This window comes from Dryobates pubescens, chromosome 9 (assembly GCF_014839835.1).
Source record: "Dryobates pubescens isolate bDryPub1 chromosome 9, bDryPub1.pri, whole genome shotgun sequence".
Classification (NCBI taxonomy): Eukaryota; Metazoa; Chordata; class Aves; order Piciformes; family Picidae; genus Dryobates; species Dryobates pubescens.
Window position 1 is genome coordinate 39,721,802 of NC_071620.1, and position 22,092 is coordinate 39,743,893.

Sequence of the window (22,092 nt, forward strand, 5' to 3'; positions counted from 1 at the left end):
TGTTGTGCTAAAAATAGGACAGTGTTGGGTTTGGGTTTGGTTTTTTTTTTTGAACCTCTGTACATACAGGCAGAATTCAGAAGGTAAGGCTATCATTATTCTTCTAAAGTGGGCTTGCATCTAAAAGTCTACTATGTTGCTAAGATATGCAAACTACAAATTATATCACAAATTACAAATGAGGAAGTTTCTCCGTGCATACCCCATTAATTGAAAAGAATAATCACAGAATCACATAGTTAACTAGGTTGGCAAAGACCTTTGAGATCATCAAGTTCAATCTATTACCTAACACCATCTAATCAGCTAAACCATGGCATCAAGTATCTCATCCAGTCTCGTTAAAAACACTTCCAGGGATGGTGACTCCACCACCTCATAATGTCAGGCATTAGTGCCAACTATTATTTCCTAAATTTGAAATAGCTTCTTAAAAAGTTTCTTCAGGATGGAAAGAATGGAGAGAAATCAAAGGTTAGTATGAGATTCGAGGTGGTATAAGAAGAACGAAATGAATCTAGCCTAGCTCTATTCAGTGATGGTGGTCCAAAAGTGCTGGCAAAAGTGTAACAAGAAAATGCATTAACTATGTGTGAAAATGTTCATTCTCACATTTTATATTGGAGAAATGCTGCAGTTCTGCAATGTTTCAGCCAGGTTTGGAGCACTGCCACTACGAAAGGCTACAAATTAAAAATGTTTTCCAGCGAGGAGTCATCCTCATCTAAAGTTCCCTCCTGGCTGTCCAATCTCATCTGACACACAGACAAGTTATTTTTTCTTTCTGTGGGTTTTGTCTGTTAATCTCTTTGAGAGGTCATCGTCTCAAGGCTTCACTGTTACTGAAATTTCAGGAGGAGAATGTGAATAAACCTCCTGTGAATTTAAGTTTCCTTGATTTGCTCTGTAAATTTTAGTGGTCGTGCGAATGTGACAAATAAGAGTAGCTAAACCCAAGTGCTACACGATTGTCCTTTACAATTCTACCAAAAGACTTCAGTTCTGGCTAATGACACTCTTTTCTCTAGCGTAATAATGAATGTATGACGCCCTCTGGAGCTGCTTGTACAGTACATTGCTTTTTTTTCTAAGAACAAAAGGAAGCTACTTGGAGACCTTTAATCTTATTTCATGAGAGAACTAACTACGTATTGAGTCCTGATGATCTTTGGAAGTGAAAGCTAATATACTGAGCCAATATAGCATTCCAATATGCAGAGTACCAGTTTATGATAATTACTTTTGCATCTGCATTTAGAGTACCATATGTAATTACTGAAGTGTATACTTTTCTCTCAGCAATGGCATGCAATTTCCATTAGTGGTCTTGGCAGTCATGCACACGCTTTACAAGACCTCTGAGTAATCTGTAGCCTCTCATAATTAAAAGCAAAAAGAATTACAGCCAGTAGAGCAGAGTGAATAATTCACAATCAATAAGTTGCCTGATGAATTTAACCTATTTTTTCTGTACCAAAACACAACCAGGTGTTCTATCTTCTCTTAGGTAGGAAGTTACTCATATATTACTTCACTCATCTGAGGTTCTTTATCCAACTTTCTGCAAAATATTTCCAAATAGCTGCTGGAACAATACTGATTGCTTATATAATTTCTGACTAAAATTTCACATTAGAGAGGTACAAGGAGAGACTGGGGGAGCTGGGGCTCTTTAGCTTGGAGAGTAAGAGACTAAGGGGTGACCTCATTCATGTTTATAAATATGTAAAGAGTGAGTGCCAAGAGGATGGAGTCAGGCTCTGCTTGGTGATGCCCAATGACTGCACAAGGGACAATGGGCAGAAGTTGAGGCATAGGAAGTTTCAGGGAAACATGAGGAAAAAAATTGTCACTGTAAAGGTGACAGAACAGTGGAACAGGCTACCCAGAGGGGTTGTGGAGTCTCCCTCTCTGGAGATATTCAAAACCCACCTGGATGTGTTCCTGTGTGATCTGCTCTGGGTGATCCTGCTCTGGCAGGAGAGTTGGACTGGATGACCTTTTGAGGTCCCTTCCAATCCCTAACATGCTCTGATTCTGTGATTCTCTTAAATTTGAGGCTTTTCTCTACACAAGGACACCTGTTTGAAAAAGTTTTTCTTCAATTAAAGAGGAAACCATTTCATGCAAAACATCTGTTTCTTGAAAGAGTTTTCACTAGAGTGACTTGAAAAGCCTAACTTTCATCCAGCAAGAAAGTCTCATAGTTTAAAATTCACAGTATCACAGTATAGCTAAGGCTGGAAGAGACCCCAAGGATCATCAAGTCCAACCTGTCTCCACAGACCTCACAACTAGACCATGGCACCAAGTGCCACATCCAATCTCCTCTTGAACACCTCCAGGGACGGCGACTCCACCACCTCCCTGGGCAGCACATTCCAACGACAAACAACTCGCTCAGTGAAGAACTTTTTCCTCACTTCGCGTCTAAACCTCCCCTGGTGCAGCTTGAGACTGTGTCCCCTTGTTCTGGTGCTGGTTGCCTGGGAGAAGAGCCCAACCCCTTCCTGGCTACAACCACCTTTCAGGTAGTTGTATACAAGCGGAAGATGCCTCACAGGTATTTGAATCACTCCTCCTCTAGTGAGGGCTGCCACATTATCTCTATGATGTCTTACCTAGTACCTTCTTAAGCACCAGCAAAGATTTTTTTCCACAGGTTCAGCACGCAAACACATTTGCTTTTCTTTCAATTCAGTATTTTAGTCAAACAGCTCTTCTCTTTCTTTCATAATCATACACCTGAGGCATTTGGAAGCAGTGGTCATTTTTCTTTCAGAACTTATTTTGTTTAGGTGTAATAAAGAAAAAAAATAATAATCCACCCTTCTCATTTCAGCTGGGAGATTAATCTTGTATCTAATTGGCTACATTCCTCTGTGCACTTCTTTTCCTCTGCATTCATTCTTTTCCTCAAATATCAGAGACTGGAATTTTACGTGGTGCTATAAATGATGTTCCTTGTGTGTCCAAAGGAGAAACAAACTGTTGACTATAAAGATGATGGAAGAAAATATTTTATAAAATTAATTTTGGAGTAGTTACAACAGTGCATCATAATAAATCCCCTACAGAAACACAGCGTGATACTGAAGCCTATCAAGAAATTTCATCAGCAGAAAGGAACAGGGGATGGGTAGAACATGAGTTACAGCCCCAGTGAAGTGCTTTAACTACAGAGGAAATCTTACAGGTCAAAAATCTCTTAATCCTTCAGCAGACTACAATGCAATACAAAGTAGAACAATGTGATTGCCCCCATTTAAATTAGGCATGGTGACGTGAAATACCTTAACAAAGACAAAAAAAAAAAGGGCCATAAACACAAATTCTGCTGTCCAGTATTGTGCTTTATCCATAATACATCACACCTGGATTTCCTAAGGTGAAAAATTTGGTGATTTTCACAGAAAATTACAGGTTTTAAGTCTGCATTTCTATTATGGCATTACCACTAATAAATACATTTATGAAGTGTATTACATCTAGTTTATCATTGTATAGTATAGTATAGTATAGTATAGTATAGTATAGTATAGTATAGTATCAGTCAGGGTTGGAAGGGACCACAAGGATCATCTAGTTCCAACCCCCCTGCCATGGGCAGGGACACCCCACACTAGATCAGGCTGGCCAGAGCCTCATCCAGCCTGGGCTTAAACACCTCCAGGGATGGGGCCTCAACCACCTCCCTGGACAACCCATTCCAGGGCTTCACCACTCTCATGGTGAAGAACTTCCTCCTCACATCCACCCTGAATCTCCCCACCTCCAGCTTCATTCCATTCCCCCTAGTCCTATCACCTCCTGATATCCTAAGAAGTGTTTTGTTACAGGATGTTGTAATATTTATTACATTTATTAGGATCTGTAACAACTAACCTGACAGTCACAGATACGTTATGAACTTCTGTTAATAAATATGTTTCAATTCCATTGTCCTTGTTGTAGGAACAACGGCTCAAAATTATGAAGATGCACATTAGTAAGCAATAAAAATTTGCTGAGTTCTTCCTTCTTCTAAGAGAAAAATCTAAATATGTACCTCTCTACAGATTGTGTTGTTTTCACAGAATCACAGAATTTCAGGGGCTGGAAGGGACCTCAAAAAATCATCTAGTCCAACCCCCCTGCCAGAGCAGGATCACCTGGAGCAGATCACACAGGAATGCATCCAGGAGGGTTTTGAGAATAGAATAGAATAGAATAGAATAGAATAGAATAGAATAGAATAGAATAGAATAGAATAGAATAGAATAGAATAGAATAGACCAGGTTGGAAGAGACCTTCAAGATCATTGTGTCCAACCTATCATCCAACACCACCTAATCAACTAAACCTCTTGTTCTGGTACTAGTTGCCTGGGAGAAGAGACCAGCCCCCACCTGGCTACAACCTCCCTTCAGGTAGTTGTTGAGAGCAATAAGGTCACCCCTGAGTCTCCTCTTCTCCAGGCTAAGCTCCCTCAGCCTCTCCTCATAGGGCTTGTGTTCCAAACCCCTCACCAACTTTGTTGCCCTTCTCTGGACACGCTCCAGCAAGTCAACATATCTCCAGAGAGGGAGATTCCACAAGTCCCCATGGCAGCCTGTTCCAGTGCTGTGTCACCCTTACCACGAAAATAATTCCCCCCATATTTATGCAAAACTTCCTCTGCCTCAAATTCTACCATTGCCCCTTGTCCTGTCATTGGGCATTGATAATTATTATTGTTGTTGTTGTTATTATTATTATTACTATTTGAAGCTGTTGATTCTAGGAAATTATTATCTTAGCTTAAAAGGCTCTGACAAGTCTCTTCTGTAGAAAGAATCTCTTGAATTGTCCAATTATGTTCAAACGGGAAGTTTAACTTCAAGCTTCATCTATAGTTTTCAATGTAACTAATTGATGACATTTGGCATTGTGTTGAATAACGTGGTGAGAAAAATAAACTGTGCGTGCCAGGCAAAAATGTTGTTCTTTTTAAACATCAAGACGTTCTTTTCACTGCCACTGTTTTATAAGAAACACTTGTTTGGAAGGAATTGTTCTTTAATTGTTCACACATCCTCCCATGGAAAATGCATTTGCTATAAAAAAATTAATTAGGGGCTTTTTGTGAACATTTTCATCCAGATCCCTACTAATGAAAGTTTTGCCCAAATGATAAAGTTACTTGTTGCTTGTGTTCTGTGATGAAAAAAATTGAAATTCTAGATGCCTTGTTATGGCAAAGCTATATGTTCACAGTCTTCCACAAATAACTGTCTTATCATAAGGCATCAAAAAATCAGAAATAATAAAGTTAGAGGAATCACAGAATCTGAATGTTAGGTGCTTGAAGGGACCTTGAAAGATATTGAGTCCAACCCCCCTGCCAGAGAAGGGTCACCTGTACATATCACACAGGAACACATCCAGGTGGGTTTTGAGTATCTCCAGAGAAGGAGTTTTTTTCCATTAGCTAAAACAGTTTTAATATAGAATAGAATAGAATAGAATAGAATAGAATAGAATAGAATAGAATAGAATAGAATAGAATAGAATAGAATTTACAAGATTGGAAGAGACCTTTGAGATCATCAAGTCCATCCTATCACCCAACACCATCTAATCACCTAAACTTTGGCACCAAGCACCCCATCCAGTCTCTTCCTAAACACCTCCAGTGATGATGACTCCACCAGCTCCCTGGGCAGCACATTCCAATGGTCAATCTCTCTTTCTATGAAGAACTTCTTTCTAACATCCAGCCTAAACCTCCCCTGGTGCAGCTTGAGACTGTGTCCTCTTGTTCTGTCACAGGTTGCCTGGGAGAAGAGACCAACCCCCACCTGGCTACAACCTCCCTTCAGGGAGTTGTAGACAGCAATAAGGTCTCCCCTGAGCCTCCTCTTCTCCAGGCTAAGCAACCCCAGCTCCCTCAGCCTCTCCTCATAGGGCTTGTGCTCCAAACCCCAACCCCCCAGCTTTGTTGCCCCACCCTGGACACGTTCCAGAAAGTCAACATCTTTCCTAAACTGAGGGGCCCAGAACTGGACACAGTACTCAAGGTGTGGCCTAACCAGTGCAGAGAACAGGGGCAAAATGACCTCCCTGCTCCTGCTGGCCACACTGTTCCTGTGCAATTGCTAAATTGAACAGAATTCACAGTTTGGGTGTATGACTACACACTAACTCAAGGAAACTCAAACATGCTTACCCTAAGTATGAGTAATTCCTTTAAAGAATCTTATTTTAATTCAAGTGCAAAGAAATCAGGAGTGCTTTGATAGAGTAAAATTTTGTCATATACCCAGAAGGAAGCCATAGGTGCAACTGCTTGGTCTGGTATTTAAAGTTACACAGAGATGGAGGTTATTATTTTCAAAGTCTTTCTTGTTTCATTTTCCCCTTTTCCCTTTTTCTTTTTTTCATTCAGTATTTCTGAAACCAGCCCTGTGAGTCTTTCTAATTTGTAATTAATTTCTATTATTAGCAAGTCATTTAAACTTGTCTTGAAATTGGAATTTGATTCTACACTCTCTGAACCAAACTCCTGAATCAAGGAGTAGGTTCTCATGTCTGCCAGGCATTACAGGCAAGGTAGCATCAAAAGATCCATTATTTCCCTCATTTCAGGAGTCCATTTACCTCATTTTAGGAGGCCACAGACAATCAGATAAGGAAGGCAAGAGTTGGAAAGGAAGGCAGGAATTATACAGAGGCAAGGATTGTACTGTGTTGAGACACAGACATAAAGCATTAAGATGAAATTCTAGCAAAGTCTACTCCTTGTTGCAACAACAAAAGGACAAATTGATTTAAAACCTTTTTCTTGCTCTGAAGAACACAAAAAGGGTCTTTATAGTGAAACAGCACTGAAATTATCCTATTCCTTTTTCCCTCCACCTGTCTTTTCATTTATGTACCACTTGTACATACAGAAATGCCTAATTAAAGGCCAAGTGTAGCTGCACACTATTATGCACGAGAATTTTTGACTTAAGCACATTAAAATATATAACCCATGCTAAAAAAAAGAAAGGTGATGACATAACCATAAAAAATTCAGAGTTCCCATCGTGTTTTCCATTCACTTATATTCTTTGCTGGAGAAAATGATGAAACATGCAGGTTAGGCACAATTTTCACACACCACAGTATCCCAGATCATTTCAACCACTGAGTATTTCTAAATGAACTGAATTATGTTTTAATTGCTTTCAGAACAGAGATGAAAATGGTTTGCCAATGCTGTATGCACTGAATACATAAATGTGTATGTGCATGTATATTACACACACATTGTACCTCTTATGCCTTTACCTAGGTCCCATTCATTTTAAGGCACTAAAATGCTGGTGCATCTGTTCTGTAAAACCAAAACACTTAAGCACATGGTTCAATTATATGGTTAAATGCTCTGATCAAGTCGAAGAGCAATACTAAAAGGATTATATACATGCCTTTGCTTCTTTTGACACAAGTGGAAGTAATTATACTTTATGCTTTTGAACCTCTACAGGCTCTGCATTTGATTATTATTTAGAAAATAATCCATTCAATGTTAATGCAAAGTGTATCATAGAATCATAGACTTGTCAGGGTTGGAAGGGACCTCAAGGATCATTCAGTTCCAACCCCCTGCCATGGGCAGGGACACCTCACACTAGATCAGGTTGCTCAGAGCCCCATCCAGCTTGGCTTAAAAAACTTCCAGGGATGGGGCTTCTACCACCTCTCTAGGCAACTTGTTTCAGTGTTTCACCACCCTCCAATCTGAACCTACACACTTCTAGTTTTGCTCCATTCCCCCTAGTCATATCACTACCTGACATACTGAAATGTCCCCCACAAGCTTTCTTGTAGGCCTCCTTCAGATACTAGAAGGTCACAATAAAGTCTCCTTGGAGCTGTGCTCATGAGCTAATAAATGTGGTGAGGACTTTGGAGCCACCACTTTCCTTGGCCTTATTACAGAATACAGAATTAAGCAGGTTGGAAAAGACCTTGGAGATCATCAAGTCCAACCTATCACCCAACACCATCTAATCAACTCAACCATGGCACCAAGTGCCTAAAAATAAGCAAATTGTTTGGCTGCTTTGAAAACTTGTCACACACACTGCTTTCAATAAATTTAGTAAATGAGACATGCAAATTCCATCACCTTCATGAAACTTCTTGGTGGAGTAATGAAAAAGTAATTATTTTGAAGAATTTACAAAAAATAAATCTAGAATCAACTATTGTCTTTGGGGAAAACAGATGTAATGATTAATCAGCAATCTGATTAGCAGACAGACTAATTATGTTACTAAAATGCCTAGTGGAAACTCTTACTAACAGAATAAATCTATTGTCATTAGGGAATATATAAAGTGCAACTCCATATATATATATTGAATTTTACTTTATTTTATTTTTGGCAAGATGGTTTAAGGAATTAGAATCATGAAGAAAAGGAACATTTCAGATTTTCAAAATGACAAATCAATTGCCAAAATCTACCCTCTTCTAGCTTAAAGACATTGCTCCTGATAATGGGCAAGGGGTAATGGCTTTAAGGTGGAAGAGGGTAGACATTTAGACTGAGTATCAGGAAGAAATTCTTTATAGTGAGGGTGGTGAGACACTGGAGTGGGTTGTTCAGGGGAGCTGTGGATACCTCCTCCACAGAAGTATTAAAGGCCAGGCTGGATGAGGCCTTGAGCAACCTCGTCTAGTGGAAGGTGTCCTCTGCCTATGGCAGGGGGGTTGGAAGTAGATGATGTTGAAGGTCCCTTCCAACCCAAACCATTCTATAATTCTATGAAATACCATAGTAGCAACAAATATTAGATGTAATGGTAATAATACATGAAATTGCCATGCAAGTGTTGCCAGCCTGTATTTAACATATAATAACAGAGGGCACCTGCATTCTCAGGAAGCCATTTGTAAAAATAAGTGGAGAGAGCCCAAGTGTATGCAGAGATAACCCTGACACTTGTACAGGTATAGATGTGGAATTCTATGGGAAAACCTGTGTTATTTTCTCTTTTACCTAGAGTAACATTTTACTTTCAAAACAAACTCTACCACCAAAACCTGCTGAAGCTAACAGCGTCTCATGGCTTGGGATAAGATTGAGGAGCGCAGTACTGAATCTTAATGCAAAGCATCCATTTTCTGGAGTCCTAGTGGATAGTAAGTTATCTGTGGGACAGCAATCTGCCCTTGTGGTCAAGGACAATGGTATCCTGGGATGCATTAGTAAAAGTGTGTCCAGCACCTCCAGGGAGGTTCTCCTCCCCCTCTACTCTGCCCTGGTGAGCCCACACCCAGAATGCTGTACCAAATTTTGGGCTACCCAATTGAAGAAATGCTGGGATCTATTGGAGAGTCCAACAAAGAGCTGTGAGGATGGTTAAGGGAATTGAACATCTCTTCCATGAACAAAGACAGAGAAGTGGGACTGTTTAGGCTGGAGAAGAGAAGGTTGACAGAGGATCTTACAAATGTCTATAAATATCTGAGGGGTGAGTGTCAAGAGGAAAGGGACAGGCTTTTTTTCAGTAGCACCCAGTAATAGGACAAGGAATAATGGATATAAGCTAGAACACAGGAGGTTCCACCTCAACATGAGAAGAGACTTTATAGTGAGGGAGACAGAGCACTGGAACAGACTGCCTAAAGAGGTTGCTGCGTCTCCTTCTCTTGAGACTTTCAAAGTCAGCCTGTGTGTGTTCCTGTGTGGCCTGCTGGATGTGATCCTGCTTTGGCAGGGGGGTTGGACTCAATGACCTCTGGAGGTCATTTGCAACCCCTAACATTCTATGATTTGAGATTTACCCCAACTGCTTTCAGGTTTCTGTTTTACTGTGAAAATTTCACTTACCAATACAGAACTTAAACTAAAACTAGCAATGCTTGTGGGAAAAACAGTGTGATCCGTTGCACAGCACTTTCCCCAGGTATTCTTTCTGTTATTGTCCATGGCCATTTCATTGTGACAGTGCTAGCTATGTCAGCACACTGGACAAGACTTTGGGAAGCACTAAAATACAGATTTAGTTGTATGCCCTCACAGAGGGCAAAGAGTTATTCTGTAAACTTGTCTGGATGAAAAAAATGTTTGCCTTGAATTGCTGCTTGAAGACTGGTGACGGTGAACCTTTTTCAGCAGTATGACAAAGTTTGGATTTAAAGTAATGTTTCCATAAATCTCTTTTCCAGCTTGATTCAGAAGTGGAAGTATAAAAATATGGAAAGGAATGTCCTAAAATAGTTTCCAATTCTCACTACTGTAATGCAAATAACAAATGTGACAAAATCAGTGTAATAGTTTACTGGGGCACCCCAAATATTACCAAAACCCTTTTCTGTTCTGGGATTGTTTGGGTATAGAATATATCAATTTTGTTAAAGAGGGGGCTGGAATTGACAATGTGCATGAAGACCAGAACCTATCAGGAATTTACTGCATTTTCCTTACTGAAGTTCAATGGGGACAAGTGTAGGGTCCAGCACCTGGGAATTCATACCCCAGAAAAGCAGCTCAGAGTGCGATCCACCTGGCTGGGGAGCAGCCCTGTGGAAAGGGACCTGGAAGTCCTGGTGGATTACAAGCTCAACATGAGTGAACAGTATGTTGCAGTGGCAAAGAAATACAACAGGATGCTGGGTTGCATCAACAAGAACCAGCAGAGATAAAGAAGTCGTTATCCCACTCAGTGCTTGTCAGACCACACATGGAGTAATGCATTCAGTTTTGATCCCCAGTGTACAGAGAAGATGCAGACAGTCTGGGAAGAGACCAGAAAAAGGCCATGAGAATGATCAGAGGACTGGCAGACCTGCCATATGAGGAAAGGCTGAGAAAAATGGATTTGTGCAGCCTTGAGAAGAGAAGGCTTAGGGGAGACCTTATTGCCATACATAAAGGGTGGCTACCAGGACAATGGAGACTCCCTTTGTACAAGGAGCCACATGGAAAGAACAAGGGGTAATGGTACAAGTTACTGCTGGGGACATTCCCATTGGACTGCAGAAGCAAATTTTTCACCATGGGAACAGTCAGACATTGGAATCATCTCCCAAGGGAGGGAGTGGATTCCCCTACATTGGACAGTTTCAAGACTCAGTTTGGCAGGGTGCTGGGCCATCTCATTTCAGCTACAGTATTACTTAGAAAGGTTGGACCTGATGATCCTTGGGGTCCCTTCCAACCTAGCATTCTGTGAAAAAAATTTTCACCTTTCAAATTTGTTCAACTTACATAAGATACATTCTCAGTTTTCATCCTTCTCCCTAAATACCAGATCCTTTTTTGCTTCACAAGAATCAGTGAGACTAATTTTACAAAGCAATTCACCTACATGTCTTCTTTCTCAGGTATGCTTAGTTTGTGGCTGGAGATTAAGCTTAATTTATAGAATACATGAAATTCATGGTGGTCACTGAGGTATCTGTGAAAAGAGTTGTATTGTAATGTGTGTATCAGGCCACGTACTTTAAGTGTCATGTGGATGAGTTTTTGCTTACAAGAATCAAGCTGTTATAGGGAGATGTGAAAATAGTCAACAGATTTGCTTTGAATGAAAAAGTTAGCAAATCTAAGTCATTCTGATCATGCTTAAACCTGGCAAGCTCTTATATCTCTGCAAAATTTTGAGTCAGCAGTGTTTGATACCAGGCCTGCTGAAAAATGGACTGAGAAATTTGCAGCTTATACAAGCCTTTGGAATACATGAAAAGAATGAGTAAGAGCCCTGCATATGAGCTGGAATGTTTTCAAGATCACATTTTGCAAGGTGTCTGCATTCGACGTCCCTGCTGTTCTTGGTACCATTTCTGAGGATAAATCCCCATGCCCTCCTTGTGAGTGTACTCCTATAGTGAGAATTCATCCAATGGCAGCCTGCATTCTTCAGAAAAGGGACTCTTTTCAGGCAGCAGGCAGTGTGAAAGTATCATCATCCAAGTCTTTGTTTCCTTTTCTCTGAAATAAATAAGTAAATGCCTCTGAAACCCAGAAATAACACAGTCGCATAACTGCCCATCTGTAAAGCCAGGAGTTGTACTCTGTAAATCTGACCATTGATTAGACCTAACAGCTCTATGACATTTTATTTTCACAACCATGTAGTACTCCTCAGGTCCTCCACAGGCCTTCCCCAGCTGATTAATACTTTGGTGTTGAGACTGAATTTATTTTACTGGACTTAACTACTCCAAGTGTCTGCCACTGGCGATAGATATGGATGACCGTCATTCAGCTAATTAAGGAAATGCAAACTGGTTTCTATGTCACTAATGAATCTTGTATTCCAACATGAAAGTAAAATTAATCTTCTTGGATTAACTGTTGGATGCTTTTTGTAAGGAGTTTAACTAGCAGATGGGGACGAGGGTTTGAAATTAGAGTAGATTTAGGTTGCACATTAGGAAGAAGTTCTTAACCATGAGGGCAGTGGAACACTGGAACAGGGAGGTAACTGAGGCCCCATCCCTGCAGATACTCAAGGTCAGGCTTGACAGGGCTCTGGGCAACCTGATCATGGAGCATGTCCTTGCTCCCAGCAGGGGCTTTGGACAAGATGAACTCTGGAGGTCCCTCCCAACACAAAGCATTCTGTGATTTGCTGTAATATCTCAGTTGAAGACCAATAGGAAACATCTGGGCTTATTCATGAAGTATGGCAGATATTTAAAGATGATAAAGAAAAGTTTAATTCCTTTGTATCTTAGCAAAGTATGAACAGAGCCATGTATGAGCAGGAAAGACTGAGCATCTACAGACTTTTTGTGCAGTCTTTCCTATGATCCCAGGCTAGTAAGAGCATTCAAATGCACACTGAACTTTGTGTGCATGACTATACAGCAGAGATTTTTGTGAAGGGAGAAAGTCCTGCTTAATTGCTTTTCCAAAAGGAAGAGGCTTAGGCTGATCTCATCTTGAAGTGCTTTACTTAATGCAAGCCTAGGCCAGGATATGACAGAGAAGTTGACAACCACATTGACGCTCTTTGCTCAGTCTTCAGATCTCCTGCCACAGAACCATAGAATGGTTTGAGTTTGAAGGGATGTTAAAGATCATTTAGTTCCACCCCCCCTGCCATGGGCAGGGACACCTTCCACTAGCCCAGGTTGCTCAAGGCCTTGTTCAACCTGGCCACAAACACCTCCAGGGAGGGGGCATCCACAAAGCTCCTGGGCAACCTGTTCCAGTTAGCCAGTCCGGTAGCTTTAGGTAAGGCAATGCCCTCTTTCTGTATTCGTATTCTGTGTACTAATGCAGGCGGTCAGCAAGAGCTGTTTATATATGGATGTTAACAAGTACAATGAGATGATGGCTGGAAAATTTGTGTGTGTAGCACATAGCTACACCTTGCATGTGTCTGCTGATTTTCAAATACTGTATCTCTAACCTTTTGGGAAAAACAGCAAGAACATGATTAGGAAGGATGTTGACTTGCTGGAACGAGTCCAGAGAAGAGCAACAAAGTTGGTGAGGGGTTTGGAACACAAGCCCTACGAGGAGAGGCTGAGGGAGCTGGGGTTGCTTAGCCTGGAGAAGAGGAGACTGAGGGGTGACCTTATTACTCTCTACAACTACCTGAAGGGAGGTTGTAGACAGACGGATGTTGGTCTCTTCTCCCAGGCGGCCAGTACCGGAACAAGAGGACACAGTCTCAGGCTGCACCAGGGGAGGTTCAGGCTAGATGTTAGGAAAAAGTTCTATACAGAAAGAGTGATTGCACATTGGAATGGGCTGCCTGGGGAGGTGGTGGAGTTGCCATCCCTGGAGGTTTTCAGGAGGAGACTTGATGGGGTGCTTGGTGCCGTGGGTTAGTTGTTTGGGTGGTGTTGGATTGGTTGATGGGTTGGACGCGATGATCTTGCAGGTCTCTTCCAACCTGGTTTATTCTATGTATTCTATGTATTATTCTATGATAGAATTAATAATAGCTAAAATTAATGCAGTAGCTTGATCATCTTCAAGATGTGGATTAGTCCAGAGATGCATTTTTTTCCATCTCAATAAATGGACCTCTTTAGCCTCACTATCTTCATTTTTTAAATTAAAATTCTACATGAAGAAGAAAAACCCAGGGAAAATATATTCAGATTTCACTGGTCATTCTTAGATATTAGTTGATCTCCAATGCAAAAGGACGTCCTTTGGTCTTCAGGCTTCATCAGGACTAGACAGATCTTATCAGATTCTAGAAATTGAAAGAAGCTCCTGCTGGCAGTAGTGATTTTATAAGCAGACAATTTAAAATTGAACTGTGTGCAGCAGAAATAAGAAAAGGAAAATGGGCAGAAAAATAGGCAGAAAAATGGGCAGAAAAATGGGCTTGTGTGTGTGGCCAAAATGTTTTGAAAAACCCAGTTCCTTTGCAAAAGACACAGCATTTGGGCAGTTTCTGGGCTCTGCCACTTGTGTTTTTCAGATTAAATGAAAAAGTCTGGCATAGAATAGAATAGAATAGAATAGAATAGAATAGAATAGAATAGACCAGACCAGGTTGGAAGAGACCTTCAAGATCATCGTGTCCAACCTATCATCCAACACCACCTAATCAACTAAACCATGGCACCAAGCACCCCATCCAGTCTCCTAAATACCTCTGATGGTGACTTCACCACCTCCCTGGGCAGCCCATTCCAATGGGCAATCACTCTCTCTGTGTAGAACTTCTTCCTAACCTCCAGCCTAAACTTCCCCTGGCACAGCTTGAGACTGTGTCCTCTTGTTCTGGCACTGGTTGCCTGAGAGAAGAGACCAGCCCCCACCTGGCTACAACCTCCCTTCAGGTAGTTGTAGACAGCAATAAGGTCACCCCTGAGTCTCCTCTTCTCCAGGCTAAGCAACCCCAGCTCCCTCAGCCTCTCCTCATAGGGCTTGTGTTTCAAACCTCTCACCAACTTTGTTACCCTTCTCTGGACACCTTCCAGCAAGTCAACATCTTTCTTAAACTGAGGGGCCCAGAACTGGACACAGTATTCAAGGTGTGGCCTAAGTAAAATATGTATGCACATATGTAGCACAACTTCAATATACCACAGGTTTATTGTACAACTTTATAAACAGGATTGTTTCTCAAGGTATGTGCCAGTTCAAATAAAACCTGGGGACACACAATGTGAAGAAATAGCTCTTTAAAAATAAATGAAATGTCTTAATAGTAAAGAATGTGTATGTTTCTTCAGCTCTGGAGGATGTGCTTAACATTGGCTACATTGCTGGTGAGTTATGAACCTTTTACACAGATAGGAAAAAAGAGGGAAAAAAAAGGAGGTAATGGGTACAATAATCCTAATAATACCACAAGCTGAATTTCAACTTTCAAACCTCTCTTCAAAATTAAAAGTTAGCTTCCAAGCCTTTCTGAGAGGCTCCTGCCCTTTTCAAACCACATTTCAGGTGCATCATTCTTGCTGATTTATACATACTAAATGCTATGTGCCCTACTCCTCCTGCATAATGCTGGAGAAGGCTGTGTAATTTCATTCTGCACCTTGGCAGCCTCATTTAGCTCAGACTGCTTGAAAAGTGTTAAGGCTAATTGTGAGAATATTGGTTATGGACTGATCTGGGAATAGATAGGACCTATTGAGGACCTAACCTCAAGTTACTGCTTGAGACAGACACGCAGGATACAGCCAGACATGATTTTTCTCTATGTGATAGTTGAGTCTTCCTCCCTCTCATTCAGAACTATTGAGATAACACAGTAGCAAAAAGGTAAGGCAGGGGAATAATGCTAAAAATACAGGGCAGAACTTCAGACACTTTCAAGGATCAGAAGCAGAAGTACTTCCTTTTTCTCTCTCTCTTTTTTTCCCCTTTTTCTTTTTTCCCCCCCAAAGAGTGGATTAAAACTGCTTGGGAGTCAGATGACTCTGAATTGCATACTGGACATACTAGATAGAGGTAATTGTCACTGTCCAGAAATATGCATAAAACCAAGGGGGCAATGGGTGGAACTTGAGGCATAGGAAATTCTATGTAAACATGAGGAAATATTTTTCACTGGGAGGGTGACAGACTGGAACAGGCTGCCCAGCAGGGCTGTGGCGTTTCCTTCTCTGGAGAAATTCAAGACCAGCCTGGATGTGTTTCTGTGTGATCTGGTATAGGTTATCCTGCTCTGGCAGGGGAGGTTGGACTGAATGATCTTTTGAGGTCCCTTCCAGCCCCTAACATTCTGTGATGTTATGTATACATATATATGCCACAATACAAGCTGTGGCTAATGGATATAAAAAATTGCTTATATCATATCAAGAACTTCTGGAAAAAAGGACTAATCAACCCCCTGACTCTTAATGGACAATACTATGGCTATATATTTGTTACCTTTTGGTAAAAAGTGATAATTGTTTGGAGATAGATATTTGCTTAAACCCTGTTTCTTACACTGTTTTCATAGCTGACTCTGTTACCACACCTGAGTGTTGTGCTAGATTCAGGTTAGATACCAAGTGAAAGGAAAGGAAAGGTGAAAGGAAATAGCCCTATGGCCAGTCCTTTCTGGTCACAGTTGAAATACAGTAATGTGACAACACTGAGAATCTTAGCAAAACAAATGCAGATTAAACTGTTAATAGACTACACATCCAGTTCAACTATGTCTGTAATTAAACCAGTAACTGTTTTAAGTTTCTAAGGTAAGGATGTGTGCCTGTTTTCCTGATTCAAATGACTGTCAGTCTCAAGCTTAGAATTTTCATGCAGCTGTTCTAGAAAAAAACCTGCTAAAGCTAGCAAATATTTTCAAAAGGATGACTTCCAGTCACGTTATCACACAAAAGAAGTATTAGGGAGGAGAACAGCAGAACCTTGTGCCTACTGCAAGTCTTTTCACTCAGGAAAGATATGATTCCTTGAATTCTATGACATAAGTTTTGCACTTTAACTCTCAGTATACAGTTGGCTATGTTGGTCTAGGAGACAGACTGGAGGTGTGAAGCCAGATGCTACTGGCAGTTCTGCTACCAGTCTTGGACAAGTCTTCAAACTCCTCTGCACCTTTGTTTCCTCTTTGACCTTCTGATTCTCTCATGTTTATCATCAGCTTATTATGAGGAAGAAAGGGGGGACTACATAGGCTGTTTTCTAGTATTAAATTTCTACCTAACACCCTCCCTTTAGAAATGATCTGTCTGCTACTTAAGCATCAAGGGGTGGTCTGACAACTTGATCTCAAGTATCAGTTTAAGCCACCCACACTCTGAGTGAAAGGAATTAAGTAGATACAGGAAAGAGAGGGAAAGTTTTTAAAGAACAACATACTGTTGTCCCATCAGAGAGGGGTTTGGTAGGTTTCATCCCTGTACTGCACAGCACTAAGGATTTGGAGAAAAGACAGCATGATCCTAACCTGATACACATCCTCGGACACAAAATAAAACATTAGTAGCATAGATTTCTCTACTTCAGTGGGCTTAGGGTCATGGCATAGGATTTCACAACACAAGCAATGAGCTTTGGAGAAAAGGCTGTGAGTGCTGACCTAAAGCAGAAGAGGAAAGATCCCTCCTCTCCCTGCAAGCCTTGTACAATTTTCTTTCATGTATAAATAATAGCCATACTGCATAAAAGGTGCAAGATAGATCATCTGTAATGGCTAAAAATAGCAGCCAAAAATAGAATCTTGGGATTTTTTTGATTTTTTTTTTTTTTTAAAGTCCTTTTAGTACATTCCAGGACAAAGCCCTTGTCAAGAGGAATAGACATTTTTGGACGAGCCAGCACATTTGTTCCTATAACCTCAAATGGAAAATCCCAACCATCCGTGAAATCAAAGAGAAGACAGGTTCCTCCTACAAGAAGACATTTGTAATTATACTGCTTGGGATCAGCACTCTCTCTCTCTCTCTCTCTTTTATACTCCTACTCCTCCTATTCTTTCTTGTGATCTCTCACCAGATCTCATTAGAGGAGAAAATCAGAAGAGGGAAAATAAATACCAAAAATGCCACACTTACTTAAGCTCTCTTACAATGTAAGAGGAATTTTAGTTGCACAGACAAGAGAGTTAAGCTGCACTTACTGCACAAGTAACAAAATAACAGTTCCCATACAGTAAATATTAATATTAATAATTAATACAGTAACAGTCAGCAGCCTTGCAACCTAACCAGGTCCCACATTATTTAGACAGATATAGCCTATATATATTCTGTTATGATTTAGGCAGATTTCTTCTTTTGTGTAATTTCATGTGAAATAAAGGCATATGCAGGACTCTTCCCTGTGCCTGAAATACTCTATTTACTGGATCTGCTGACCACTCCTCATACACTACGAGCCTTTAACATTACAAATCAAATTGATGTTATTGCACATATGCAGACTGAAGGGACTTCCATACCATGTTTCATAGCACCTGAATAATTCAAGAGAACTTGTGCTTTTGTCTGCCCAATGCCATGTGGAAGTCATGAGCTCCCTGCATTCACTGAGGACAAAGGGCAAAGAAGTGCATAGTGCTACTGCCTACTTGAAGAGAAGCAAATAGAATCTGAATCAATCTGGGTACAATTCAGAAAGGAAAAAAACCCACAAGATTTAAAAAACAAAATAAATTACCTGTGTGTGACCTGGCTGAGAAGAAAATCAGCAGTATGGGAAAGAAGCAGCATTGATGAACTCAAACTAGTGCAATGACATAGGTCAAACCTCCCCTGTGCCAGAGGAGGTTTAGGTTGGATGTTTAGGAAGAAATTCTTCATAGAAAGTGATTTGCCTTTGGAATATGCTGCCCAGGGAGGTGGTGGAGTCACCATCACTGGAAGTGTTTAAAAAGAGACTGGATGAGGCACTCAGTGCCATGGTTTAGTTGATTAGATGGTGTTGGGTGATAGGTTGGACATGATCTCTGAGGTATTTTCCAACCTGGTTAATCCTGCATTCTGTATTCTGTAGATTCAGCAGAAGAGTAGCTATTACCTTGTGTCTGCCCTGCCTTATGTATGTGTATGGAGTTGTGCATGGCACCTTGTGAATCCACAAGTCGGCATAGGCCTCTGAAAGACTATTTTGAGACTGCAATCCAGTATAAGTCAAAGGTGTAATAGCTGCCCTGCTAGTGGGACCTGAGTGCCTTTTCAAGCCCACAGCCATCTGATAAAGTTTGGAGGGTATATATTGCACTTTTAAAATCAAAACTTATGCAGCAGTCTCTCCATTTTCTGCATGAATCAGACTCCAGAATTTCCAGGAAATAACCTAAACTAATAGCACTGAAAAGAAGAAATGCAGCTAAAGGTGACTGCCATTATGTGAATTATGGGTAGACAATGTCAGACAGTTCCCCACACAAGAAGGCTTTGTTACCTCTTCACTGCCATAACCTACTCAACAGAGCATGTAATAAGGCCTCTCAGGTATTTCAGAGAACGTATATGCTCCTTTCTTTTCCTTTACCCTTCCCCTTTCCTCCTTGCAGTCCTCTCAGGTTCCTTTTTTATCACAAGCACAGCTCTATCAATGTTCCAGCTAATCCCTGGATCAGTTCAATACAGCTGTATCTAACAAGGTGTTTGCTTCTGGAGCATTTGCAGATAACTCCTGTTGGCTACAGACTGCCCCAGGAAAGGCAGAGAACCTGTATTTCCTGGCTTTCAGCAATCAACACCCTGAACAGCAAACAAATACACCAGGAGACCTTCCATCTGCTAATGTTTTTGACTTTTTGTCATTGAATATGTAAGATGAATAAACAGGCTTAACATGGAATCAAGTTGAAATACTAACATTAAACACAGAAGAGGTGGTTGTGTGCCCAAATGGGCAAAACAGACACCAGAAGGTAGGTGCAGAGCCAATAGTAACTGCATTGTCCAGCAAAGACACATTCAGAGCAGGGCAAACATTGCCAGCTCATCTAGTTGGAAATTGTTTACCTTTCAACAGATAAAATGGGGGCACAACAACATTGTCCATATTTTTATTACAGGAATACTAGAAGGCTTCAGGTGAGGTAAGAACCTTACTGTGTTTTCTTAGACTCCTGTAGCACAATTAGACAAGAAAAGGGCAATTTCCCCCATTTTATAGATGCAGAACTGGTCTAGTGAGAGTATAACTTAATTTGTCTGCGAGTCTGCAGCAAAGTTAAAGCAAAGAACTAAGACTCCTGGAACTTAATGCATTGCCATATTCCCCTGCTTCTGCAGGGAAAAAAAAAAGAAGAAGAAAGTAGGCGATTCAATTTTATGTTTCATCCTTCTGTTTCTTCACACAATACAATTAATTCCCATGATGAATTTCTTTGTTGATACTCCTACTCCAGGTTTGATACGTCTTCAGCTTAATCATTTCTCCTTTATGTGTGTTTTACTAGCTGAAGGTGTTTGTGAAATCTCATTTTATTTTCTTGTATTACACGAAACACGTTCGGGAATCAAAGATCATCCCTTTGTCTTTCCTTTGCCTTTGTGTGATCAATGAACTTCAGAATATGATGTTAAAAATTGATGCTGTGATTCATTTTCGCGGCAGGATGGAGGGGTAGGGTTTTCTAAAGCATTAAGTGACTGCTTAGTGGGGCCCAGACACTTTAAATCTCTCCCTGCGTTATGAAAATGTATCCCGCTTTGACAGAAAGATTTGTTTAATATATACAAAAGCTTAGGGAGTCCTGAAGATTTGAATTCTTATGGCCACACATGTCATCGAAGGGGCTTTGTGTGATGAGAAGTATTTGTGAGAGAGGGACTTTTTCAGTGCTATGCAGAGCAAATATTCTGATGCTTTCCATTACCACTAGTGGGGAAAAAAAATAAATCAAAGGATGAAGTTCAATAAGATCACAGCGCAGGGATTTACCTCCTCTTTCTCAAAGGCAGAAGATCTCTAGTTGAGCTACTCATCCCCTGGATCAGGTTTCTTTGCACACCCTCCACAGCCACCAGGATTAGATCATCTGTCATGAAGATGGTCCAATTATGTCCAAGTTGCTTTGTAAAGCATGGAAAGAATTGGCTTATTTGGGGCAAATCTGGAATAATTCCACTGAAGTCAATGTAATTTCTCTGATATTTTATTTCTTTTTAAGTTCCAATATGAATGTGAGCAGAATATATCTCACATAAGTAAGCTATGACATCCTTGCTTTTCAAAACTAAGAAGAGCTGAAATGCAGAATTTTAAGGTGAGGGGCTTAATCTATCCATGCCTAATGGTCTGAAATACAAACGAGAAACCTCAGTAATGCTCCTTTGTGCCTATTCTCATAGCTATTTGTATCGATTTTATACTGGCTGCTTTTATTTCTATCACTCCTTATTACAATTTAACCCACTCAAGAAGTGGCTGAGCTGAATCCTGAGATGTAGAGCACTCTTTGCTCTGTGACCAGCTGTCTTTTGTTTTAACACACTGAAATCTGTCAGTGCACTTTAGGGACAGACCTGGCTGTCTTGAAAACACCACAAAGCAGGGCTGGGTCAAAAATCATGGCAAGATTGAGTTTTGTACTTCTTAAGTGGGAGAGCAGTTACATAAGAAATTCCATTTATTTCATTGTGCTGCTGTCCATGATCTGTCAGCATCTTAATAGGGTGGGTGTTGGCATTAACTAATTCAGCTGCATTCCCTCGGACCTGGACAGGAAAGCGTACACAGATCTAAATGTTAAGCAAATCTCTATGGTATTTATATGATAAGGTGTGTGAATTTCTGCACAGGAGCACCCTAACAGAATGCAAGTGTGTAAGACTAGACTAGGATCTGTCTTTTAGCATGTTCTTTCTGCAAACAAATGACTGTTTCTTCTAACCCATAAATAACAGATCATAACATGAGCTATTCCCAGTCCTCCTAGGAATATGACCAAGGTACACAATAGTTTTCACTTCTAACATTATTATCATTTCTATCATTATTATCATTCATTTTTTTTTCTATGATTGATATTTTATTATTCTGAAAAATAGTGTCATGGACTTGCAGAGCAAAAGACATTCCACTTCTGTAAATGCTTCACCATTGAAGTAAACCACAAACATTAGTAGTCACCTTGACTGCAACTGGACAAAGTACATCAGCAAAGTCACAAACATCTCCACCTGACTGTGACCAAATTCTTGCTGAGCCATGCTTGAACCCATAATAGTCCCACTGA